Source organism: Lepidochelys olivacea (genome assembly GCF_965140295.1).
Source record: "Lepidochelys olivacea isolate rLepOli2 genome assembly, chromosome: 2".
NCBI lineage: Eukaryota > Metazoa > Chordata > Testudines > Cheloniidae > Lepidochelys > Lepidochelys olivacea.
Window position 1 is genome coordinate 9,812,023 of NC_140412.1, and position 25,447 is coordinate 9,837,469.

The 25,447-nt window shown below is 41.8% G+C and overlaps 1 protein-coding gene and 1 pseudogene across 5 annotated transcripts in view; one reads left to right on the forward strand and one right to left on the reverse strand.

The window, feature by feature from the left end:
* PTK2 (protein tyrosine kinase 2) overlaps nt 1-25,447 on the forward strand; it is a 384,113-nt gene that overhangs the window by 50,434 nt on the left and 308,232 nt on the right. For 2 of the 4 annotated variants that reach the window (XM_084620432.1, XM_084620429.1), the window contains one exon: nt 19,129-19,155. The exons of the other annotated variants lie outside the window; for them this stretch is intronic. The gene's annotated coding sequence lies outside the window, so the exon portion shown is untranslated. The remainder of the gene's footprint in view (nt 1-19,128; nt 19,156-25,447) is intronic. 4 annotated transcript variants of the gene reach the window in all.
* LOC311517173 (small nuclear ribonucleoprotein F pseudogene) lies at nt 7,113-7,455 on the reverse strand (annotated as a pseudogene). The gene has a single exon. The product of its transcript is annotated as a small nuclear ribonucleoprotein F pseudogene (transcript).

Sequence of the window (25,447 nt, forward strand, 5' to 3'; positions counted from 1 at the left end):
TCTGTTGGCTCCATTGTGCCTGACCAAATAAGTTATAAGCAGATAAGATGTACACCATCAGTCTGTACCAAATGGAATCTGAGTCACAGAAACCAGTTTTTACTTACGAAATAATATTTGCTTTGTTTGTAGTTGGTCTATAATACACATACTTTCTTTAGAAGCAGAGTAGGTGGGAGCAGTAGCTCCTGCAGAGGTTAAATCTTGAAAGCCTGAATACAGCAAAGAGAAATGAATTGATACCATAAAGGCCATTTATATTTTGTTTATTTTTTTACCTGTCTTACTATGCACTACTTTCATTAAATAGCGAAAAATGGTAATATATTTCTACAAGCATTTCAGAAATAGATCTGCTTGGTGGTGTTCAGGTTATAGAAAGTTAAAACTTAGGAGTTCTGGCATATTACTCTTTTGAAAAGGTGCCTTAGTGAATGAGTCATATTGCCATGAGAGTACCATATGCATAATTTCAGAATTGTAGTTTGTAATGAATTTTGAACATTGTGTAATTACTGTGCAGACTTTAGAGTTTCAGAGCCGTATGTTCAGAAGTGACATGTAACTATGGATAGTGGGGGAGAGCCCAAGGTTCTGTGGGGGCACATGACCCCTGCACGTGTTGCCTCTGCTCTGCCCCCTGAAACTTGGTATGTATGTAGACAACATACATTAGCAACTACCTCCTCCTCCTCCTCCTCCTCCTCCTGCTCTCTGTCCTGTGACTGCACAGCCCCTTGCAGAACTTCCAGGTCTCATTCCAGATCTGGGATCTAAAAAGGAGTAACATTATCTATTTTGATCATTCTGTGGTATGAGATCTGAAGTTGCTGTGATATAATAGAATGGGTGAGAATGGGAATATGTTCCTTACCTCAAAGGGCATCTCCTGAACACTGCCAGAGGACATGCCTCTTTGGCCATGCAAGGAGGGAGATATGGTCTGGCAGGCAGTCAATTCTGGAAAGTGGTAGAAGTGTCTCCTGACATCTGGTAATGAGTTGTCTTTTTCCTCCCCATCCCTCTAACATGGGCAGCTACAGGATTTCTTTATTAACCCCTTTCATGGCTGTGGAGAGGGGAGAAAGAACCAGGCCATAGATACCCATTAGTCTTATGGACTATTGCGAGCCCCAGCAGAGGTATGACTCAGAGGCTGAGGGAAAGGAGATGAACTGGCACCCTAGCAAAAGCTTGCTCTTTGGTGAAGAACGATAGGAAAGGGAAGTCACTGTCTCTTACAGAACTGTACATATTTCACCATAGCAGCCGTGTTAGTCTGTATCCGCAAACAGAAAAGGAGTACTTGTGGCACCTTAGAGACTAACAAATTTATTTCAGCATAAGCTTTCGTGAGCTACAGTCACTTGAGCCATAGCTCACGAAAGCTTATGGTCAAATAAATTTGTTAGTCTCTAAGGTGCCACAAGTTCTCCTTTTCTTAGAACTGTACATACTTATTGTTTGTTCCCTGAGCTTCCTCCCGTTCGTATATATTTCTAATGACTAAGTGGCTAAAATTCGGTGTATTTTCCCAGGTGGTGTTGGAGCAGACCAGTATAGAGAAGAACTGCTTAACTTTATTATTTAACACCAATTCCATGATGTGATGTCTTTAGCATATGCAATCTGAAATTGCATTGGCTTCATACTGTCGAGAACTCACCCTGCAGACTGAAAAATAGATTTTAACAGCACCAATGGAATATGTATAGAAACCGTTTAAATGAAAGAACAGTGCAATATATATCCTGTGCTGCATATTAACAGTAAGTGTATGTACTAAAAAGCACCTGAAGTATTACTGTGCTTATGCAATAGCTAGATTTTATGCCTCAGTATCTTAACTGTTTCAAGTATTTTTAACTTCACACACAATTTTGAATATATTTGAACCGCCTTGCACTGAAAAGTGTGTATTTAAAATCTTTTTGCATTAATAATCCAAAACCAATCTAATTAAAGCTAAAATGTGATTCAGATTACTTTGTTTTACAGTTGAACTTAATTTTTTTTTAAAAAAGTCCCCACCCCCCAATTTATGCTTTACACTAAGCTTAATCTGAATGAATTTTTATGATGGTGTATAGTGATGAAACTTCGGAAAGGATATTACGATACCGCTAACTACAGAAGGGTAAAAAAACCTGAAAAACTACTGGCACATTATTTAATGAGCACGATCAATGTATTTTGGTTGTCAAAAAGAGTGGAGAAAGACGTCGCTGTCTTGAGTAGTTTAGTCTTTCAGATGGCAACCATCCAGCTCAAAAGACGACTGTGTAAGCACCAAAGCAGTTCAGTTACTGCGTGTCATTCTTGCAGTATCATGAATGCTAAAAAGTCCAGTTCTTGAGGGACAGTCATTGCCACAGATCATGCAGGCATAAGGCACAGGGCCAGAAGATGAAGCCAACACACTACCAGTGCTTGAGGCCTGTAACACTTTCCTTTTCGCTCTCTTCGTTTTCCTCTCTCTCAAGCACTTCTTTAGTCTCCATAGCTCCCTGGTGCAGTGCAGCCTTTTCTTATCTGCATCTTCCCAGCTTGCAATGTCAAAATTTTGAAAGTTTTCATGTCCCTCTTGCAAACATCCTTGAGCCTAGGTTGGCTCAGTGACTTTGAAGCATCTTCAGGTTGTCCATACAGAGATTCTCTGGCATGCCTCCATCACCAGTCTGATGCAGATGACCAAGCTAACAGTCTGTGTTTCAGAGTAACAGCCGTGTTAGTCTGTATTCGCAAAAAGAAAAGGAGTACTTGTGGCACCTTGGAGACTAACCAATTTATTTGAGCATGAGCTTTCATGAGCTACAGCTCACTTCATCGGATGCATACCGTGGAAACTGCAGCAGACTTTATATACACACAGAGAATATGAAACAATACCTCCTCCCACCCCACTGTCCTGCTGGTAATAGCTTATCTAAAGTGATCATCAGGTTGGGCCATTTCCAGCACAAATCCAGATTTTCTCACCCTCCACCCCCCCACACAAATTCACTCTCCTGCTGGTGATAGCCCATCCAAAGTGACAACTCTTTACACAATGTGCATGATAATCAAGTTGAGCCATTTCCTGCACAAATCCAGGTTCCCTCACCCCCTTCCCAAAAACCCCACACACAAACTCACTATCCTGCTGGTAATAGCTCATCCAAAGTGACCACTCTCCCTACAATGTGCATGATAATCAAGGTGGGCCATTTCCAGCACAAATCCAGGTTTTCTCACACCCCTCCCACCCCCATACACACACAAACTCACTCTCCTGCTGGTAATAGCTCATCCAAACTGACCACTCTCCAAGTTTAAATCCAAGTCTGTGTTTGAGAACAGTGATGAGACTTTGTAGTTTTGCTCTCTCAAGTACTTTGGTTTCAGGAATTTTGATTTCTCACTTGATACTAAAAATACAACAAAGGGTATAGAAGGTGTTTAGTCTTGTCTCATGCCTTCTGTAGGTGATCCAGATCTTGCCACCATATACAGCAGCCTGCTCAAAATGAACATCTGGTAGACCCATATCTTGGTGTTCAGTGTCAGTTTCCTCTTATCCTACATGTGGTTAGTCTGTTGACAGAAAGTGGAGGCAGCCTTTCCAATGGGAGAGTTAAACTATAGATAAAGTAGCCAATATAATTGATTCTAGATAGTAATATTTGTGCACAATTTCTAGCATGGTGCTAACTATTAAAACTTCTGGTGCAATCAACACAATATACATTTTATCATAATTGGATCTTAAAACAGGGTATTTATTGCTTCTTTTTTTAAGTTGCTTTACATACCTTCATTGTCAGTGGCTTATCATAGGTGTACTTCAGTTCTAAATTGTTAGTGTGGTGGTGTTGTCCATTATCAAGGGGGCTCACATTTATTTTTCTTTTTTCTTTTGCTTTGTTTTTCACATTGTGAGATTCAGTAATTTCTTAATTTAAGTTAGTTGGATAAGGAATGGAGATTGCCTTTCTCTTAAGAAAATTAGATTTCTTATATGTCACTTCCTTCCCCCCATGCCCCAGAAATGAAAAGGGAAGGAAAAGCTGCATTGGGGGTACTTGCTATACACTCTATCTTGATTAAATAGTGAATGAAAGGAGTTGGTGTTTCAAGCAAATAGAATGGTGAGATAACCTGCACGCTAAAACATTAGAGTAAGCAATTCAAAAAGCAGATCACTATGGCTGTTCTTCTTTTACGATTTATTGTGGCTACTGCCAGATTTAGCAAAATACGTTTGCCCATCTGGCAGCCTAGAGTTGTCTTGTCAGCTGAAGCTAATAGACTTAATGATGGATGCCTTTTGTTTGCTCTGCCTGACTTTGAGTGAAAGGAGACAAAAGAGACTCCCCTGGCTTAAGTGTAGATCATGACGAGCTCAAGAGGAAAGGATACCACACTATTTACTTTATAAATCGGGGGAAAATATTCAACACCAACTAAGCATTTGGATGTTGAGGATTATAAAACCTTATTAAATTCCAGAGGAAATAATTAAGTGCTAGAGAATCTATATGGAAAGCTTATACTGTGGTAAGTAAGGTTTATGGTAACGTTGCCATTCAGCAGTTCAGTGCTGAGGGTGGGAGATTATTTGTTTTCTTATTTTAAACTAATTTAAATGTATTACAAGTCTTTATGTTTGTGCAAAAGATATATCTGTTTCCTGCATTTAAACTAAAATGGTTCTATCAAATATGATAATATTAGAACCTTTGTTGTGGTTCTTCTATATTAATCATTATGATAGTCCTGGCTGGGCTATTTCTTGTTTATTCCTGTGCTGTTATGGCTGTTTTGAATCTAATATGGAGTAAATATATGGACATAGTAATATTGGGCATGTATTCTGCTACAGCATTTTATATATCAATAGGGCTGATTCAAACAACATTCAACTGTACAGACTTGAAAAATCTATATTTACAAGTTACTTCCATCTAGACACTAAAACAACGCTAGTCCTGAAATACTTAACTTTCCAAAGTTTCCCACATAATACTTCATCCAGAATATGTTTCTAAAACGTTGCCAGGGAAGAAATAGCACAAATCTCAGTTTAATTTTCAAATGAGGAAATGCGGAGAGATATTGTCGTATGTAAAATCGATAGTTATTTTTACTATAAATCTGGTGTCATCACAAGATTACAGTAGAATTTAAAAATTCATTTAGGAAAAATGGGCTAGATAATAGATTCTGATCTTTGTTATACTGGTGTAAATCATGAAGTCAGTGGAATTACTGAAGGATTTATTGTGGTGTAACAGATAAAACTCTGGCCCTTTTTCTCAGGTGATAGTATTATTCAGAAATCACCACTGATCTGAAAAATGTTTGTGTTTTTGTTTGTGAACTTGTTTGTGACAACCCTGGAGGCTGAAATCTTCTATTTATCCCGATGACACAGGTACAGGACAGGAAGCAGCAGTTTGTTTTCCCCCAAACACTGTGCCAGAGCCCTGTGGGGGAGGGGACCCACTGATTGCAGTGAAAAGGGAGGTCCAGGGCTATTCAGAACTCTGCCTCTATGCTGCAATTGCCAGTTTGCATCAATTATGGTGTTAGTGGCTTTCATGATATGTTTACCTGCCCTCCAGGAACTGCACTGACATCACCAAACGTGTTTCACATAGGCCACCAGACAGCCATTGGGTGGCAACTTTTGCTCATTACCTTCTGCTGACTTCAGACCTGCAACCTAGAAGTATAAATTTTGCATATCCTATTGACAGTCTCCTGACCCATTCAATCCCTTGTCTTGCTTTCCCCATCCCTTCTGCCAGTGCTCATAAAATCTGTTCGTGTTCTGTGTCATGATATAATAAAAGTTATTAGCTGAAACTTTTCTTATTAAAAAGAAAAATCAGTCTGGACATACTGGGATACATACATGCGACCGAGAGAGAGATCTTGTGTAGGCAATTGGGCAGGTATGTACAATTCAAATGTTAATTTACAGCAACCAACTTTTGTATATTCTGTATTGAAGATACATATTATATATGTGATGTTACCTAAAATGCACAAATCTTCCTATATAAATCTTTCTGCAAGTATTTGCCATGGTTTTAAACTGTTTTATGCTAGAGGCAGACAGAAATAATTAATTCACATCTGTCAAATTAAGTTTTTACTGTGTATAAATTGATTAAACACTACAGCAGATTAAGGAAAAAATACTGTCTTAAATAACATTTTAAGACTGTTAGTCTTGATGTCAGACCAAAATTTTGTATTTGATCTATGGACATGAGAAACCATTATTTATGTATATTAAATTTCTGATACGGCCGTACTAGTGTACGGAAGTCATATATATATTACATTAATATGCAAGATGGACATGTTTGGAATATGCAAGTTGCATATACGTTCTGACCTGCCACTTGGATCGTCTGTTTGATCATAGACTTTCAGAGAATAGTAATTTGGGGACTCCTTCTTTTATATGAAAAGAGAGGAGTACATGTTGAAAGGTGCCAGCAGATATATGACAACACCAATTAGGAGAATAAAGTATTTTCCATGTTAGTATTGCATACTGAAAATTCTTTTTCTGCATCCTCTAATTTCCTCTCCTCTTACTTCCCTTATCTTAGGTTTTAAGTTTGTTGTTTTTTGTCACTGGCTTTACATTACTGGAGTTCCCATCTGCAGCCTCTTTGCCTGCTTCACTGTCCTATCACAATTTTCCCCTTTCCCACTGTGTCTAGCATCCTCCTTGCCCCCACCTCAATCTTTTCTTTCCAATTTTGCTCCCCTGTCACCACGTCTTGTGCAATCATTTCTTGTCCCGTCCCCCCCCCCCCCCACAGCACCTGTGTCTCCATCAACCATCAACTTTCCCTTAGGAAATAATCCCACATGCTGCAACTTGAAATACAAATAATAAACACATTAAACTGCTCGGTTAAGATGCATTTAATTAATCAAAGCAATCACATGATCTTTTCTTGTAGCCCTCTTACTGTCCACGAATTTCTGTTTTATTCACTTTGTGACAGAGTGGGGCCAGGTGGCGACAGGAGAGTGTTGTGTTTTGTTTGTTTGTTTGTTTGTTTTTAAGTTGTGGAAAACTGATCTTTATTTTCCAGAAATATACAAACTTATTCTCTCACTTCTCCATCTTCTTCTTCTACTCCTCTGATGTAGAGGACATTGTTATATCTTATCAAAACTTCCACCAAGGTGTCCTGACAATGCACCATCTATGTATTCTTCTGTGTTCGCAAGCTGCATGTTCATGTAGCTGTCAACAGACACCAGGTAGCCCTTGTACTCCATCCCCCACTTCAGCTTCACCATCACCGGCTTCCCTGTCACCCCGTTCAGGAAGGGCTTGGGGTTCAGGGGCAAGCTCATGGTAACGTGGCCTGGCACAAGGCAGCGGTAAAAAGAAAAATTGCTCGCAGGGCCGCACGTGCACCCGCTGGAGTCTAAGAGAAAGGCAGGAAGAGTGTTGGAAGGCAGATATATTAGTCCCAGATTAAGCAGGTCCATTTTCCCTGGGTAAGGTAACAGGGGCAGTTCCAGAACAAGAAGGACTTGCTGGAAAAAATTCAGGCAGGCAGGCTAATTAGGACACCTGGAGCCAATTAAGAGGCTGCTGGAATCAGTTAGGACAGGCTGGCTAATCAGGGCACCTGAGTTTAAAAAGGACCTCCCTTCAGTTTGTGGTGTGCGTTCGAGGAGCTGGGTGCAAGACGCACTAGGAGCTGAGAGTGAGAAGGCGTATTGCTGGAGGATTGAGGAGTGTAAGCATTATCAGACACCAGGAGGAAGATCCTGTGGTGAGGATAAAAAAGGTGTAGGGAGGAGGAGGCCATGGAGAAGTAGCCCAGGGAGTTGTAGCTGTCGCACAGCTGTTCCAGGAGGCACTCTAGACAGCTGCAGTCCACAGGGCCCTGGGCTGGAACCCGGAGTAGATGGCAGGCCCGGGTTCCCCCGAAACCTCCCAACTCCTGATCAGACACAGGAGGAGTTGACCTGGACTGTGAGTTCCACCAGAGGGGAAGATCTCTGGGCTGTTCCCCGACCCACATGGTGGATCAGCATAGACTGCGGGGATTGTTCTCCTTCCTTTTTCCCATACTGGCCAGTGATGAGGTTAGCTGAGTGAACGGCAGGTTTGAGCCACTAGCAGAAGTGGCTAAACTGAGGGCTGCCATGAATCCCTGAGGCAAGCAAATCCGCCAATAAGCGCAGGACCCATCAAGGCAGAGGAGGAACTTTGTCACAACTTATATTACATCTAAATTATCATTCAAGTTCTGCAGGTAGGATCCATGTATTTTGGCTGTAAAATCCCTGTGGTGCAATATACATAACAATATTCTCCTTTTGTTATCTCCCTCATTTTCCTGTTTTCTTCTTTTCTCGGTGTATCACCTGTACTAATTAGAACATTCTTAAACAACTTTTTTTTTAAAAGGGGGTTTAGTGATGAGACTACATGTGCTATTTAATCGTTCCTTCCTCCACCCTTTCCTTTGGGAATGCTGCAGGTGGTGCCTTTTACCAAGGGCGTAGGTACTTAAAATGCTAGATTGTATTAGAGTCTGACTTACATTTATAAAAGCAAAGGCATTGAAAGTTATGGCTACTGGACTGTCCTTCACTCGTTGTGTCTCTTATAGCTCTTATCATGAGGATCCAGAACTGTAATCTGTTTGCTGTGAGGCGATCTAAGGACTTTGTCAGCTTCCACTGTGTTTTGTGTCCTTGTTTTGGTTTTGCGGGTTTAAGTTAGATGCCCATAACGCTGCAAGCTCCCTGTTGACTACACTGGGATTTCATGTTCTGAAAATAAATTATAACAGCAGCCATATCTTTCTGTGTATCCATCTAATATTTATCTGTATGTATTCATACTCAGTAAAATCTAATAGAAATCTCTAGTGCATGAGTGTTTACTGCCTACTGATTTCTGTGTAGTGAAGAAGTGTAGGCTCAATAGTTAGCAAAAAATGCTAACAACGTGTAGCACAGGGGTCGGCAACCTTTCAGAAGTGGTGTGCCGAGTCTTCATTTATTCACTTTAAATTAAAGGTTTTGCATGCCAGTAATACATTTTAACTTTTTTTAGAAGGTCTCTCTCTATAAGTCTATATATTATATAACTAAAGTATTGTCATATGTAAAGTAAACAAGGTTTTCAAAATGTTTAAGAAGCTTCATTTAAAATTAAATTAAAATGCTAATCTTACGTCACCGGCCCACTCAGCCTGCTGGCAGCCTGGGGTTCCGTTCACCTAGGCCGGCAGCAGGCTGAGCAGGGCCTGCGGCCGGGACCCTGGCTGTCAAGGGGCTGGCAGCCAGAACCTCAGACTGGCAGTGGGCTGAGCGGGGCTGGCGGCTGGGACCCTAGACTGGCAGTGGGCTGAGCGGCTCAGCCCGCTGCCGGTCTGCGGTTCCATCCACTGGCTCCCACCAGCCAGGGTCCTGCCTGCTGACCCTGCTCAGCCCGCTGCTGGTCTGGGATCCCGGCCCTGCCCACATAGAGTGGGTACCTAACTTTTCCCTGGTTCTAGCCCATTCTCTTCCCCTCTCTCTGCACTGAGCTGAGGGTGGGAGTGCACTGAGCACAGGGCTGGGGGTGAAGGAGCAGGCTGGTGGTTGGGGTGCAGGATCTGGCCAGGAGCTAGAATGAGGGAGGGGGCTCAGGGTTGGGGCAGGAGGTTTGGGTGTGGAGTGCTTACCTGGGCAGCTCCCATTTGGTGCGAGGGGTGCAGGTGGGAATGTGTGTGTGTGGGGGGGGAAGGGGTGCAGGAGCTTCCGTTTGGTGCTCAGAGTGGGGTGGGAATGTGGGGTGCGCAGGAGTCAGGACATGGGGTCTGGGGGGGCTGGGTATGTGGGAGGGGCTGGAGTCAGGGCTGGGGTCGTGGGGTGGTTCAGGGGTCAGGACAGGAGGCTGGGGTGTGTGGGGGGTGCAGAGGTCAGGGCAGAGTGCTGGGTGTGTGAGGGGGGCTGCAGGGGTCAGGGCAAAGGGCTGGGGGCATGTGAGGGGGTTCAGAAGTCAGGGCAGAGGTCATGGAGGGGTGTGGGAGGGTGCAGGGGTCAGGACAGAGGGCTGGGGAGGTGTGAGTGGGGAGCAGGAATCGGGGCAGAGGGCTGGGGAGGTGTGAGGGGGGAGCAGGAATCGGGGCAGAGGGCTGGAGGGTGGAGGAGTCAGGGCAGAGGGCTGGGTGTGTGTGAAGGGGGTACAGGGGTCAGGGCTGGGGATGTGGACTAGGGTCGTGGGGATGCTCCCGGCCCCCTGCCCTGAGCGGCTCCCGGCCCCCTGCCCTGAGCGGCTCCCGGCCCCCTGCCCTGAGCGGCTCCCAGCAGAGGGTTGGAGGAGATATGCCCCGTCCCCGTCCCCACCTCTTCTCCGCCTCCTCCCTGGAGCAGCGAACGTGCTGTGGTTCTGCTTCTCCCCCTCCCTTGCAAGGGCTATCAGCTGCTGGGAGGCGGGGAGGGGGAGGGGCAGGACCCCCGTATGCTGGGGGAAGAGGTGGGGGAGGCAGGAGCTTGCCTGCCCTGCAGCAGCAGCCGGCAGGACCAAACTTCTTCACCCTGCCCCCGCGGGGGGTGGAGAAGAGCGGGCAGGAATTTTAATGGCACACTGCTGCCTGCTGGGGTCGCGGTCGCCAGTCCCGCTCAGCCTGCTGCTGGCCTGGGTTCAGCTGCGGGCTGAGCGGGGCCAGTGGGCAGCAGCGTGCCACTAAAAATTGGCTCGTGTGCCACACGTGCCATCAGTTTCCGACCTTTGGTGTAGCACATTACATTTTGCCCACACCAATTCCCACTGAAGTCAAGAGGAATCTTTCTATTCGCTTCTGTGAGAGCTGGATCAGGCCCATAGTATCTTTCATCAAAGGAACTCCAAGTGCTTTACTAACTAAGCCTCTCAAGCCCCTTGTGACAGAGGTAAATATATGAGCAGAGATGGTAGGAATTAAGTAGTTGAAACTTCCCCCCCCAAAGATTTTTTTGAACCAAAAAATTAATGGAAAGCTTTTAGGGTGTTTTGTTTTGTTTTTTTTTTTTTTTTTTTTAATTTTCTGGTTTTTCATCAAAACCAAAATTTTGATTTTTTAAAAAATTTGTTCTTAATTTTGAATTCCTGTCATATCTCACCTCTGTTGCCTTTATTCCTTTTTTGTCACTGAATGCAATAGTATGAATGATGTACAACTTCAGTTTAAAAAAAGAAATCAGCAATCTACACACTTTTTTTTCCCCCTGTCTCTGCGGTTGACTGGTACGTTACTCAAGTCATTCTAAATTAAGATCATTCCCGTTAATCCTAGCTAAAAAACTCCAGATTGTCTCATTGATCAGTTTAATAGCTCTTTTATGGATTGTCTCAAAAAATCGTACATCTGTGCAGAGGTAGGATACCCAATACATAGCAGTCATGGGAGGTTTCATGTAAGGAACAAAGGCTACAGGGCTATCCATTCATCCATCTTCAAGACCCACAAGGCAGAAAGAGTGGTGTGCTACGTATCGGAATACATTTGGACAGGAAAATGGTTTCTTGAGCAGAACCGGGGCTTCTTGACACAGGGACACTCAGGAAAGTTGATCCAAATTAACTAACGGTATGAATTAAAAATGGATCAGTTAAACTTCATTAAATCTCTATGTGAACATTCTTATTCAGAATTCAAGTGGCCTTAACTCAGCGTAGTTTAATTCACTGGATTGGGACTGAGGAGATCTAGGTTTGGTTCCACACTTTGCCATGTACTTCGTATGTGACCCTGAGCAAATCACTTAATCTCTCCGTGCTTCAGTTTCCCATTTGTTAAATAGAAGTAATACATTCCTACCTTTTAGGATTTGTTGAGGATACATCCATTAATGCTTGTGGGGTGCTCAGATACTATGATATTGGGGACCATATACATACCTCAATTTAGCTCACGAAAGCTTATGCTCAAATAAATTGGTTAGTCTCTAAGGTGCCACAAGTACTCCTTTTCTTTTTGCGAATACAGACTAACACAGCTGTTACTCTGATACCTCAATTAGTATCCTCTAAATATGTTTCCTATACCCATTCTCACCCCCATGAATCACATGGTAGCTTCCTATCAGTTGTCTTTTTCATCTTTCATTGGTAAGAATGCTTCCCTTACAATTTGTCTAGTAGTAATTGTTATACCAATAAAATAAAAACCAGCAGGATCTTATTAAAGAGGAAAAGGCAAAATACCACATTTATTGTGAATACAGAAAGAATCATAGTAAGCAGTTAGTTATAACATTCTATTCAATCTCATATTTATTCACACATTCATTCGTACACGCACGCACGCACAGAGGTTCTGCAAGGTTGTTATCATAGTTACCAGCCTTAGAGTTGCTCATGCCAAGCCACTGGCCAGGTAGCCTGGACACGAGGAGGGAGCAGGGCCTTGTCAGATGCTCATCTGATGCTCCTGGAAGTTGGTTTGCAGAATCAGACCCCAAAGTTCTCACTTTTTAGAGTCTATTTTTATAGGAATTTCTTCCTATGCCAGTCTATGGGAATTGCTTCATCATGCTGTTGCTGAATCAATCAGCAGATAGCACATTCCTGACGGCTCCGTGCTGCCAGATGTTATCTTGTTCTTTGGTTCTCCCATTCTTGAGGCTGTTGGGTGGATTCAAGTCTGCCCTCTGGGGGTCCTCTGGTTATTTCCACTTGACGCCTTCTTCAGCTGATGGACACTGGATTCTTAGGCTGGCACCTCCCTGATCATTCAGTTATTATCCACACCAAGCATCCATCCACATATATCCTCTATCTCTCTTTTAATCACAATTGTTAATACAACAAAAGGGCGGGGAGTCTCTGGGTGCTGTTTCTGTTGTTAGAGTATTGCTTTGAGTCTCTCTCTCTGTGAATTGCTTTGAGAACAGACTCTGTCTTAGAATGTACTAACGCAATTAGCAGCTTGCAAGTTTCACACATAGAGGGAGAGAAACAGTACCAAAAACCAAGAGACCTCTTAATTAGTAATACCCTGGAATTTAAACTATGGGGAATCAAACTCATTTGTGATTTTAATACAGAACTTCTTTAATATGATCCAACATAATTAGATGAATTACAGTGGATGTGTTCAGGAAGGTTAGAGTGTGAAGAGGTCTATGATTGCTTCTCTCTTATTTTGGGTGGACTTGCCTTTGGGATGAGTCCAGGTGAGACCAAGACCAGGAACTGAACCTAGGTTTCACCTAAATGCAGTTCAAGAAAGAATATCATTAGGCTAGAGGCATTCAGTTGCTACCACAAGAGAAGTGAGCTAAATTTCTTGCAGTCTGAGACTTACCCTTATTCTAGAAGGGAGTCACTCTTGCAAACAGTCTAAAGATCCAGGTGCCTGTGTGCTGATTTCATGGGTAGACTTGTTCTCTGCTTACCTCCAGTTATGAATATCACTCACATAATGTTCCTATTTTGGTGTTATAAATATTACTCCTGTAAAGAAATATGTCTGAAATCACTGATCCATTTCCAAGATAACATTTGAAAAAGAGGTACAATGAAAAAAGCATAATTTTGTAAAAATATCAAGGGTTATGGATTTTGTCTTCAAGTATTGTGCATCATAGAAACAGATATCGTGGATGGAAAGAACTGTAGGTCTACTAAGTCCATTGCTTACTTTTTTGGCAGTACGTTCTGTATCTCAGCAGGTATAGAAGAGGAAATATTATTCTATCCCCCAAAAGATGTCCATTCTGTTCTTAAATTAATTTATACTGGTCATTTCCAGTGTTTCAGTTGGCAGTTGTCTTTTTGGCTCTGTTTTGTTTCGTATCTCTTTCTTACTCACAACTTGTCTGTCCTTTATATGTCAGATCAAAACAATGATGTCTGAAAAGTAGGAGAACGTGTCCACTAGAAAGATTGACAGTACTGTAAGGAATGTGGCCGAAGAACCTTATTCCTTTTTGTCCTGTTTAGAAATTGACAGTCTCTCTCATCCTTAACAGTCATTGCTTGGAGCTGATAGTAAAATGTGTTGGAATCTATGTGTGGAATCTGTATGATTCCTTCAAGGTTACATCAGTTAGAACAAGAAGTGCCTGAAATGGAAAAGCCAGACTGGCAATTTTTGACATTTTTCTGAGGCGCTGTTCAGAAGCTTTGGATCAGGTTGTCAGAATATTTAAAAGATGAGTTAAACAGCTATAAAGTTGTTCAGCTACAGATATGTCCGTTATATGACAAAGGAATTATGAGGGAACTTTTCGTAGGGGAGTAGCTAGTTCCTGACCTCCAGTGGGTTAGAGAACCACTACCTGAGCAGGAGAGCAGATAAGGCACTTTTTCCCCTCTATCTTCATCCACTCTTCCAGGTGGCCAAGGAACAGCCTGGGGAGGTAAACTGTTACCTCATTGCTAAGGATTGGATTGGGATCATACTCCCCAGTGCCACACTACCATGGACTGAACTAGTCACTGGCTCTCCAGCAAGCAAAGGTGGGCTGAAAAAAAGGAAGTCTCTCCAGCCTCTTCATGTTGCCAGGGAGTGACTGAACTTCTGTGGCAGGTTCTTTCCCAACCCATCGTTGTGTGTGAGTGAAACTATGCATTAAAAAAAGTCTATTGCAGAGAAGCTAAATGAATTCTTTGCATCAGTCTTCACATTCCCACACCTGAGTCATTCTTTTTAGGTGACAAATCTGAGGAACTGTCCCAGATTGAGGGATCAGAAGAAGAGGTTTTGGAACAAATTGATAAATTAAACAGTAATAAGTCATCAGGACCAGATGGTATTCACCCAAGAGTTTGAGTTCCTTCAGAATATGAAATTGCAGAACGACTAAGTGTGGTATGTAACCTATCACTTAAATCAGCTTCTCTACTAGATGACTGGAGGATAGCTAATGTGACACCAATTTTTAAAAAAGGCTCCAGAGGCGATCCTGGCAATTAGAGGCCAGTAAGCCTAACTTCAGTACCAGGCAAATTGGTTGAAACTATAATAAAGAACAGAATTATTAGACACATAGATGAACACGATTTGTTGGGGAAGAGTCAACATGGTTTTTGTAAAAGGAAATCATGTGTCCCAAATCTATTAGAATTCTTTGAGGAGTCAACAGATATGTGGACAAGGGTGATCCAGTGGCTATAGTATACTTGGATTTTCAGAAAGCCCTTGACAAGGTCCCTCACCAAAGGCTCTTAAGCAAAATAAGCAGTCATGGCGTAAGAGAGAAGGTCCTCTCATGGATCAGTAATTGGTTAAAAGGAAACAAAGGGTAGGAATTAAATGGTCAGTTCTCAGAATGCAGAGAGGTAAATGCGGGGTGGGGGGAACACAAGCAACTTCACTCATTGGGATTTTGAAGCTTGGCTAGTTTGCAAAATATTGGCAAATTTGTGTGTAATGAACTCGATGAACTGGAATTACTTGACTGACCACACACCTGCCTTGAGAGGCTTACTCTTCTGTGCACCTTAAAACACCTGTTTTGTTAGATTTCTTTCAGATGATCTTTTTAAAAAAATACACATCATTTGATTTAAGAATAAGAATACAATTTTTTAAGCCAAAATAAGGCTTTGCGGGTGGGGTGGGGGGACACTAACAAGGGATCAAAAATAAGATAGAGGGCAGAAAAATTATTTCACTTTTGAGCTTTGGAGTGGAGTCCCTGCTGTGATGCCATAATTAATAAATTGCATGAAACAAATGAACATTGATCCTATGTGGTACTGATACAGCAGTGGTGAGCAGATCGTAAATGCATAACAGATTGTGCTTTTTCTTTTTGACATCATAATGCAGCATTTTCACGTTTCATTGATGCTGTCATGAACCCATATTCCCACAATGGTTTATATTTTCTGGAGCTAGACGCATTGGCCTTTAAAAGACCTGCTTGTGTTTACTGAAAACCTTTGAAAAATGTTGCACAAGCAACTTTCTGAGTGCTTTTGGTACCATTTTGAATAGCCAGATCTGAACCTCATGCTGTGTGCTTTACTTTCCCTGAACTGTTAGTTTTAAATCTTAGAAATACATTACATGTAAATATTTAATTGTTTTGGAAAAATGTGTTCTCACAGGGAACTGCGGCCTTAAGTGGAATTGTCGCACATGTGTAGTGCCTCTTCAATTTATCCATTTGTGAAATTAGTTGGGAGTAGACATGGATCTAACTGCTTGCTATTATTGTTTCAGTAGGTATACATTCAAAGGCCCTGATCTTGCAATGGGCCCCACCTGAGCAAATCCAAGTTTCATCATTGAGGCCTGTGTGAATGCAAGGATCTGCCTGTGTGGAGCCCATTACAGGATTAGGGCCCAAAGTGCTAAAAAAAAGCTCTATTATTTCAACGGTTGTGCTGTCCTTAAGTAAACACCACTCTGTGTTTTCAAAGTTGCATGTATTTTAGCCATGCAATATTTATATTAAAATGTTAATAGGTATTATATGGCTGAATCCCAAGTTCAGGATTGGAAAATTTAGGATTTAATTTTATCGTAGCATCTGTGTACTTATTATAATGATTGCCAGATATAGACTTCGGGTTTGTCTACATTTTTTTCTTAAAATGTATCTCCTGGACATGATGGGTGAAAATTAATCTCCTTTTAAGAAAAAAACATTGAGGTGTAAACATTTATTCCGTTGTATCAAGAATAGTTTACTGAATTTCAAGAATAATATACTGTTGCTTGTGTCTGTACTGTAATTATAGATTCTTCCAAGTTAAGTACTTTTTTTGTTGAAGTAGAAATTCAATTTAGAGGTTAATTTGCATCATGGCAGGTGAAATATAATAATACACTTATTGTCTCTTAGCTAAATTTTGAAATAAAATTTCAATCTTGAAACTTAATTGGTAATTTTAACTAAGTGGATTGAGCCATTATGGGGGATACACTTATTTCTAGGAGATCTTTCTGATAATGACCTTGCAAAAACAATTTGGGTAATTGGTACAATATAGTATTTTGAATAAATAGACGAACAGTGCGACAGTTTTCCTAAACTTAAATGACTCAACAGGAATCTGAAGCTTCACTAAAACTTGAATTTTTTTTTTTTTAAACCAGTATAAGAATTCATTCCATATACACTGATGTATATTCCATGCGGAAACTATTGCCGGAGGCAACGTGAGGCTTTTCCTTCCTGAAGTTTATGTAGCTCCTTCCTGCTTGTTTTTTGTTTTCTCCTGTTTGAGGGGATATTTTATTACCTCAGCCCAGTGTTTCTTGTAAGCAAATGACTTGGTGAGCTTATCTTTATAAATGTACTTTGTTACCTCTCAAAACTTGCTGTTCTTTTTCCAGAATAAAATGTGCAGGGTTTTCCCTAATAGTATTAATGTCCTGTAACTGTTCTCATTTTGCATTTTAAGAGTGTTTTAATTTTGGCATGTTTTGCCACTAAAGCAATAAACATGTCTTCAGAGACAGCTCTGAAGTTCAGTTTTGAAATATGCAGTTAGTTGGTTTTAGAGATCTGTATTTGTTTTAGATGTTTTTCACCAGTATTAAAGTTTTGTCAGTTTTTACCACAGCAGCAGCATTGATTATAATAAGCCTAACTAAACACAATATTAGGATTACTCACTGATATCACTGTATTTACTGGTGCTATGTTGATTAACCTAAGATAGTCTCATTGGTTTGCTGCATATTAGAAAAATATCTGCTCTGGCGCTCTGTCAGTCTGTTCCTGTTCTTGCTACTCTGGAGGAAGTCCAAAGTTCACATGGACTTCATCCATGATAAATTTGCTCACACTTCGTTGATCTTTGCCATCTTCCTTGCTAACTAACTCTGCTTCTCCTCTTTGATTGAGGTCTGTTCAGTCCCCACCACCAGAGACAGATTAAGCTTTTGTGGGGCCCTGGGCCAGAGCAAATGGGGGCCCCTCCCCTCCCCACCACTTCTGCTTGCAGTCTGCCCCCCACCCTCTTGCCGGGGAAATGGGGTTGGGGTATTGGGGCTTGTCTTGTCCTGCCCCTCCCCACCCAGCACTCCTTCCAGGACGTGGGGGCTTCCCCCGCCTGCCTGGTGCTCCTGCCAGGGAGCGGGGGAAGCCCCCACACCCCAACTCTGCTCCCCAACAGGAGCGCCGGGCGGGGTGGGTCAGGGAGCAGGAGTGCCCAATTGGCTGGGGCCCCTGGGCACAGGACCCGTTGGCCCAGTGGCTAATCCACCACTGCCCATCCACCACCTCTTTCTTACTTTTTGCTCTTTCTCCATAACTGCCCCACAGTGCACTTTCCTACTTCCCAACTAGCAGTGTCTCCTGTTCTCTTCAGATCACCCATTCCCTTGTGCCATCAGTCCCATCTCCTCTCACTCCTGAAATCTCTTGCTTCTCCCATCCTTACTTTTCGTGTCCCATTCCCTTCTCTCTGCTTGCTTCTCCTCTCCTCAAAACTCTCTTGATCCTTGAGGCCCCGGTCAGGATCAGGGTTCTGACGAGTTTACAAATTAAGATTACATGTGATATATGAAAGGCTGGGGACAGAAATACAGCAAGATACAGTTTTGCATGCTATAATGGCTTTATGATCTTAGCGGTCTGTAAAGCAACCAGCATACCATTGTTAGTAATAGTAATAGATATACCTTCTTTCTACCTTTGACTGAGGTTCAAGACTCTTCACTGTCTTTGAATATAATTTTATTTCTACTCCCATTTGATCTTTTTTTAGTTGGTTATATTTAAACAAAATTTTGAATAGTTTGTGTCTAAGCTTTAAAAACAAACCATCAAACAAAACCCTTTTCTTTAAAGATCAAACCTGAAAATTTCATCCCAGATAAGGTGAATGGTTGAGAAAAATGAGTGAGTAAAAACACTAATGGTTCTAATGGCATCAGTAGAGTGCTTTGTGACTAGCACCCTGGTGGAATAATTATGCTCGTCACCTAATAGCGTAACATCTTCACTGTAAATTAGTTGGTATAATCTTTGTTCTTCACTCACGTATTTGAAGGATAATCTTGTGAATGAACTGTGGGGAATAAAGGATGGTGATTTTGCTTTGCATGCAGCATGTCTGGCAGCTAGAGGGCTGTTTTAGATAACGTGTGGTTAAGCTAATTTGACTGTTGAAGTAATATTAAAGAATTTTATTTATGCTAATAAATCTTCTTCTTTCAGATATTTCAAGACTTTCCTTTCCAACAGGTAAGCGCTATTTTCTCATTTATTTTTTAATGTGATATAGAGTAGCTTTTATAGTTTGCTTTCAATACCATAGTATTCTGATATATAATCAGAGTTTTTTATTTGTATTGTCTTAGAATCCAGAAGTTTCAGTTGGGATTGGAGTCCAAAGCAGTGCTAGAACACTGAGCAGGACTGAACAAACACAAGGGAGACTTAGGGAGTTCACAGCCTCATAAATGATATTTTGACAAATGAGTAGGGGAATTGAGATGAGTTGTTTACAATTTTTATATATCCATATGTTTTATTTACTCTTTTAAAATGATGCATTAGAACAACATAGAAAAAGACGCAGAGAGAACCGTGGAGAAGTGGACTAGTGGGCAGTCAGGGCTAGCATCACTGGCAAGGTAGAGGGGCAGTGTGAAACAAAACAAGTGGTTAAATAATGGAAGGTTAGACCTGTGAAGAGTCTGCACAGATGAGAATGCCGGAAGTGAGGGGCAGACAAGTTAATTTGTCCTAAATTACAAGGTGAATCAGTGGGGCAGCTGAGAATAAAACTCTTGTCTCCTTACTCTTAATCCAGCATCCCCTGTCATCCAGGGGCCTTATAAATTATTCCTATTTTTAAAAACAGTAGTGTGTTCTGTTATGTTCCTAGATTATGGTTGTAACCTGTTTGAAACCTTTACGTCTAAACTTTGGTGTTAATCTTATTAACAATTGTCAGTAAACTTTACAATAAAACTTCATGAATGTGCCTACGATATAATGGCTACTCTATGTGTGCAAAATGAAGCTACGCTCTTTTTGCTCTTGCAGCATTTTAAAAGTCCATACACTGAGCATAATGTGTAACTCTATACAAGCTGTGACTTTCTTTTTGTCAATTAACAACACTGGCATTTCTGATACTAAGGAGGGACTCAAGTCATGAGCTCACACTGAATTTACTGTAAGTTCAGTGGGGTTTCAGATTGGATGTTTCATGTCAGGACCGTTGGCATGGATAGGGGACCCACTTTGGCTCTTTTGCTGTTTTCTGATATAACACTAAAAGATGGCTGCCGTTCCCTCTAGAATCAAATGCCAGTTTCAGTTTAAAAATTGTGTACTGCAAATTACTCATTTGTACATGATGTTTTAAAATAGCCGTCTTGAGAAAATGCATGTTTTCTTCAAACACAGTGCAACGAACACATGGCATCTTTAATTTAAAAGTAAAGGTTTTTTTAAGGAAGAAGTTCACATATTGGATTTTTAGGATGCTTAAAAACATGCTGACAAGAAGGCAGGTACACAAGGAGATAACAAAATTGAAAAATGAATAAATAAATACCATACAGTTAATTCAAAACATGAAAAAAAGTAACCATTCTAGATAGTGTCATTTTTTCTGCAGCTGTTGTAATGTGGACAGATGAAAAAACATCTAGCCTCCTATTTGGGGCTCTGAGGTTTTATGTCCACTGCAATGCATCTATGAGTCATGATGAGCATCTCTAGACAAGACTTCTTTCCTGCTTTACCTAGTGAGTGTTCTTCCATCTTCAAGGGACATTGTCAGGCTGATTTAGGCCTCATAGTTAGATTTTATCTGAAAAGCAATTTTTTGCTGTGTATATGGAAGTTCAAATGGAAAGGGGATTTTTAGCAACTTGAGAAGAGGGATGGATGTATTTGGCAGCATCTAAGCATGGTGCGATTTTATAGATGGATTAGAGACCAGAGCAATTGCGTTTTTTGTCTGTTTATACTTTTTCTCTATCTCCCCTGCCCTCGCACCCATTCCCCTGGTTTGCAGAGCTGTGTGAATTTTATGTTCAGGACTTTTTGGGGACTAGTGGTCAAACCCAATGCATAGTGACAAGATGGACTTGATATTGTGGATGTTCGGGGTAAATTATGCTGTTTTAGAGGCATTGGTAAGGGGTGGGGGGAGGGGTAAAACAAGGCCCGAAGTTACTAGCTGGGGTTATGGTAAAAGGAACATTGAAAATTGTGGGGAGCGGGGGATTCAAACCACACCAAACAAATGTCTGTGGTTGGTGGAAGAAGTCAGAAAAGTACTGTATCCATTTCATAACAAATAAGTTTCAGAGTAGCAGCCGTGTTAGTCTGTATTCGCAAAAAGAAAAGGAGGACTTGTGGCACCTTAGAGACTAACCAATTTATTAGAGCATAAGCTTTCGTGAGCTACAGCTCACTTCCTCAGATGCATATCGTGGAAACTGCAGCAGGCTTTATATATACACAGAGAATATGAAACAATACCTATTCCCACCCCACTGTCCTGCTGGTAATAGCTTATCTAAAGTGATTTCCAGCACAAATCCAGGTTTTCTCACCCTCCACCCCCCCACACAAATTCACTCTCCTGCTGGTGATAGCCCATCCAAAGTGACAACTCTTTACACAATGTGCATGACAATCAAGCTGGGCTATTTCCTGCATAAATCCAGGTTCTCACATCCCCCCACCCCCATACACACAGAAACTCACTCTCCTGCTGGTAATAGCTCATCCAAACTGACCACTCTTCAAGTTAAAATCCAAGTTAAACCAGAACATCTGGGGGGGGGGGTAGGAAAAAACAAGAGGAAACAGGCTACCTTGCATAATGACTTAGCCACTCCAAGTCTCTATTTAAGCCTAAATTAATAGTATCCAATTTGCAAATGAATTCCAATTCAGCAGTTTCTCGCTGGAGTCTGGATTTGAAGTTTTTTTGTTTTAAGATAGCGACCTTCATGTCTGTGATCGCGTGACCAGAGAGATTGAAGTGTTCTCCGACTGGTTTATGAATGTTACAATTCTTGACATCTGATTTGTGTCCATTTATTCTTTTACGTAGAGACTGTCCAGTTTGACCAATGTACATGGCAGAGGGGCATTGCTGGCACATGATGGCATATATCACATTGGTGGATGTGCAGGTGAACGAGCCTCTGATAGTGTGGCTGATGTTATTAGGCCCTGTGATGGTGTCCCCTGAATAGATATGTGGGCACAGTTGGCAACGGGCTTTGTTGCAAGGATAAGTTCCTGGGTTAGTGGTTCTGTTGTGTGGTATGTGGTTGTTGGTGAGTATTTGCTTCAGGTTGCGGGGCTGTCTGTAGGCAAGGACTGGCCTGTCTCCCAAGATTTGTGAGAGTGTTGGGTCATCCTTTAGGATAGGTTGTAGATCCTTAATAATGCGTTGGAGGGGTTTTAGTTGGGGGCTGAAGGTGACGGCTAGTGGCGTTCTGTTATTTTCTTTGTTAGGCCTGTCCTGTAGTAGGTAACTTCTGGGAACTCTTCTGGCTCTATCAATCTGTTTCTTTACTTCTGCAGGTGGGTATTGTAGTTGTAAGAAAGCTTGACAGAGATCTTGTAGGTGTTTGTCTCTGTCTGAGGGGTTGGAGCAAATGCGGTTGTATCGCAGAGCTTGGCTGTAGACGATGGATCGTGTGGTGTGGTCAGGGTGAAAGCTGGAGGCATGCAGGTAGGAATAGCGGTCAGTAGGTTTCCGGTATAGGGTGGTGTTTATGTGACCATTGTTTATTAGCACTGTAGTGTCCAGGAAGTGGATCTCTTGTGTGGACTGGACCAGGCTGAGGTTGGTGGTGGGATGGAAATTGTTGAAATCATGGTGGAATTCCTCAAGGGCTTCTTTTCCATGGGTCCAGATGATGAAGATGTCATCAATATAGCGCAAGTAGAGTAGGGGCTTTAGGGGACGAGAGCTGAGGAAGCGTTGTTCTAAATCAGCCATAAAAATGTTGGCATACTGTGGGGCCATGCGGGTACCCATAGCAGTGCCGCTGATCTGAAGGTATACATTGTCCCCAAATGTGAAGTAGTTATGGGTAAGGACAAAGTCACAAAGTTCAGCCACCAGGTTAGCCGTGACATTATCGGGGATAGTGTTCTTGACGGCTTGTAGTCCATCTTTGTGTGGAATGTTGGTGTAGAGGGCTTCTACATCCATAGTGGCCAGGATGGTGTTATCAGGAAGATCACCGATGGATTGTAGTTTCCTCAGGAAGTCAGTGGTGTCTCGAAGGTAGCTGGGAGTGCTGGTAGCGTAGGGCCTGAGGAGGGAGTCTACATAGCCAGACAATCCTGCTGTCAGGGTGCCAATGCCTGAGATGATGGGGCGCCCAGGATTTCCAGGTTTATGGATCTTGGGTAGTAGATAGAATATCCCAGGTCGGGGTTCCAGGGGTGTGTCTGTGCGGATTTGATCTTGTGCTTTTTCAGGAAGTTTCTTGAGCAAATGCTGTAGTTGCTTTTGGTAACTCTCAGTGGGATCAGAGGGTAATGGCTTGTAGAAACTCGTGTTGGAGAGCTGCCGAGCAGCCTCTTGTTCATATTCCGACCTATTCATGACGACAACAGCACCTCCTTTGTCAGCCTTTTTGATTGTGATGTCAGAGTTGTTTCTGAGGCTGTGGATGGCATTGCGTTCCGCATGGCTGAGGTTATGGGGCAAGTGATGCTGCTTTTCCACAATTTCAGCCCGTGCACGTTGGCGGAAGCACTCTATGTAGAAGTCCAGTCTGCTGTTTCGACCTTCAGGAGGAGTCCACCTAGAATCCCTCTTTCTGTAGTGTTGGTAGGGAGACCTCTGTGGATTAGTATGCTGTTCAGAGGTATTTTGGAAATATTCCTTGAGTCGGAGACGTCGAAAATAGGATTCTAGGTCACCACAGAACTGTATCATGTTCGTGGGGGTGGAGGGGCAGAAGGAGAGGCCCCGAGATAGAACAGCTGCTTCTGCTGGGCTGAGAGTATAGTTGGATAGGTTAACAATATTGCTAGGTGGGTTGAGGGAACCATTGCTGTGGCCCCTTGTAGCATGTAGTAGTTTAGAAAGTTTAGTGTCCTTTTTCTTTTGTAGAGAAGCAAAATGTGCGTTGTAAATGGCTTGTCTAGTTTTAGTAAAATCCAGCCACGAGGAAGTTTGTGTGGAAGGTTGGTTTTTTATGAGAGTATCCATTTTTGAGAGCTCATTCTTAATCTTTCCCTGTTTGCTGTAGAGGATGTTGATCAGGTGATTCCGCAGTTTCTTTGAGAGCGTGTGGCACAAGCTGTCAGCATAGTCTGTGTGGTATGTAGATTGTAATGGATTTTTTACCTTCAGTCCTTTTGCCACAAGTCCTCCATAACAAATAAGATGTATGAAATTATATTTCTGATGACTTAACAGCAGTTCTGCTGTATTGCACTGACTGGATGAAAGAGATTTCCGATGGGCTTCCTGAGTAGGATGATGCTCTCATGCTAGTGTGGTGAAAACCAAGAAACAAAAAATTCAGTTAAAATTCTCTATTTCCATAAAATTCAGTGTAAATTGAGCCTCAGAAATACTGCAAAGCTGGAGTCAGGCGACGTTGATCTGAAAATAGATTTCAGTTTTAGGTTTGCAAGGAGGGTGGAATGTACAAAAAACAAACAAACGAATGAAAGGTTTTTAGAAATCTTTTTTAACTTGACAAATGTCCCTTTTTAACAATAGATCACTATGGCCACTGGAAATGCTCTGGCTTCTGCAGCATGTTTCCCTCAGTGCTGCAAATTTGCATCACAATGCATTATCTTCCTGCAGGATCTGAAGACTTAACAGTAGCAACAGGGATATTTCCAGTGGACTTCCTTGTAATGTGTAGTTTAAGATTGGATTAAATATAGATTCTGTGGTTCCTCTTGTAGTCAGTGGCATATAAAGGTCATCCAGAACATTTCTTTTTGACTTTGATTTCACAGTAAAACCTTTTTGTAAGAATGAATGTACGATGTTGAATGCGTTATTTGATTAGGTATTTTGTTAAACCATCACACAAGGGAGTTATCCTACATTTCTCTAATCTGTATCACTGCTTTGAAGTCTCTGTGCAGCTTACTTTTCTCTTGCTTTTAATTGAGGCCAAGACTATGAGTATTGCAGATTTTGGAGTGCAAATCATTGGAGGCTTTGAGAGCAACTTGCTAAATTTTTATAATTTCAAAGCCGAATAGAAGACAGCATCCAATGGCTGTATCCATATGTAAAATTGTTTTAGCAAAGGAGTTTGCTCATATCATGCCTAGAGGAATGAAGGACTCGTTTTTGTTGCGCATACACTTCAATTTTGTACTGGAATTCAAAGTTACAACTGAATTAAAAATGATTCCTCCTGGATGAAGAGTGTGGCTTGCCTGCCTCCTCCTGTCCTTAAAACAAACTTTACTTGTTAAAAAAAAAAATTAGTTCTTTGCATGTAGTTAACCACTTTTTATACAGCACTTCACACAATAGGACCCTTGATCTTGATATTGTAGTATA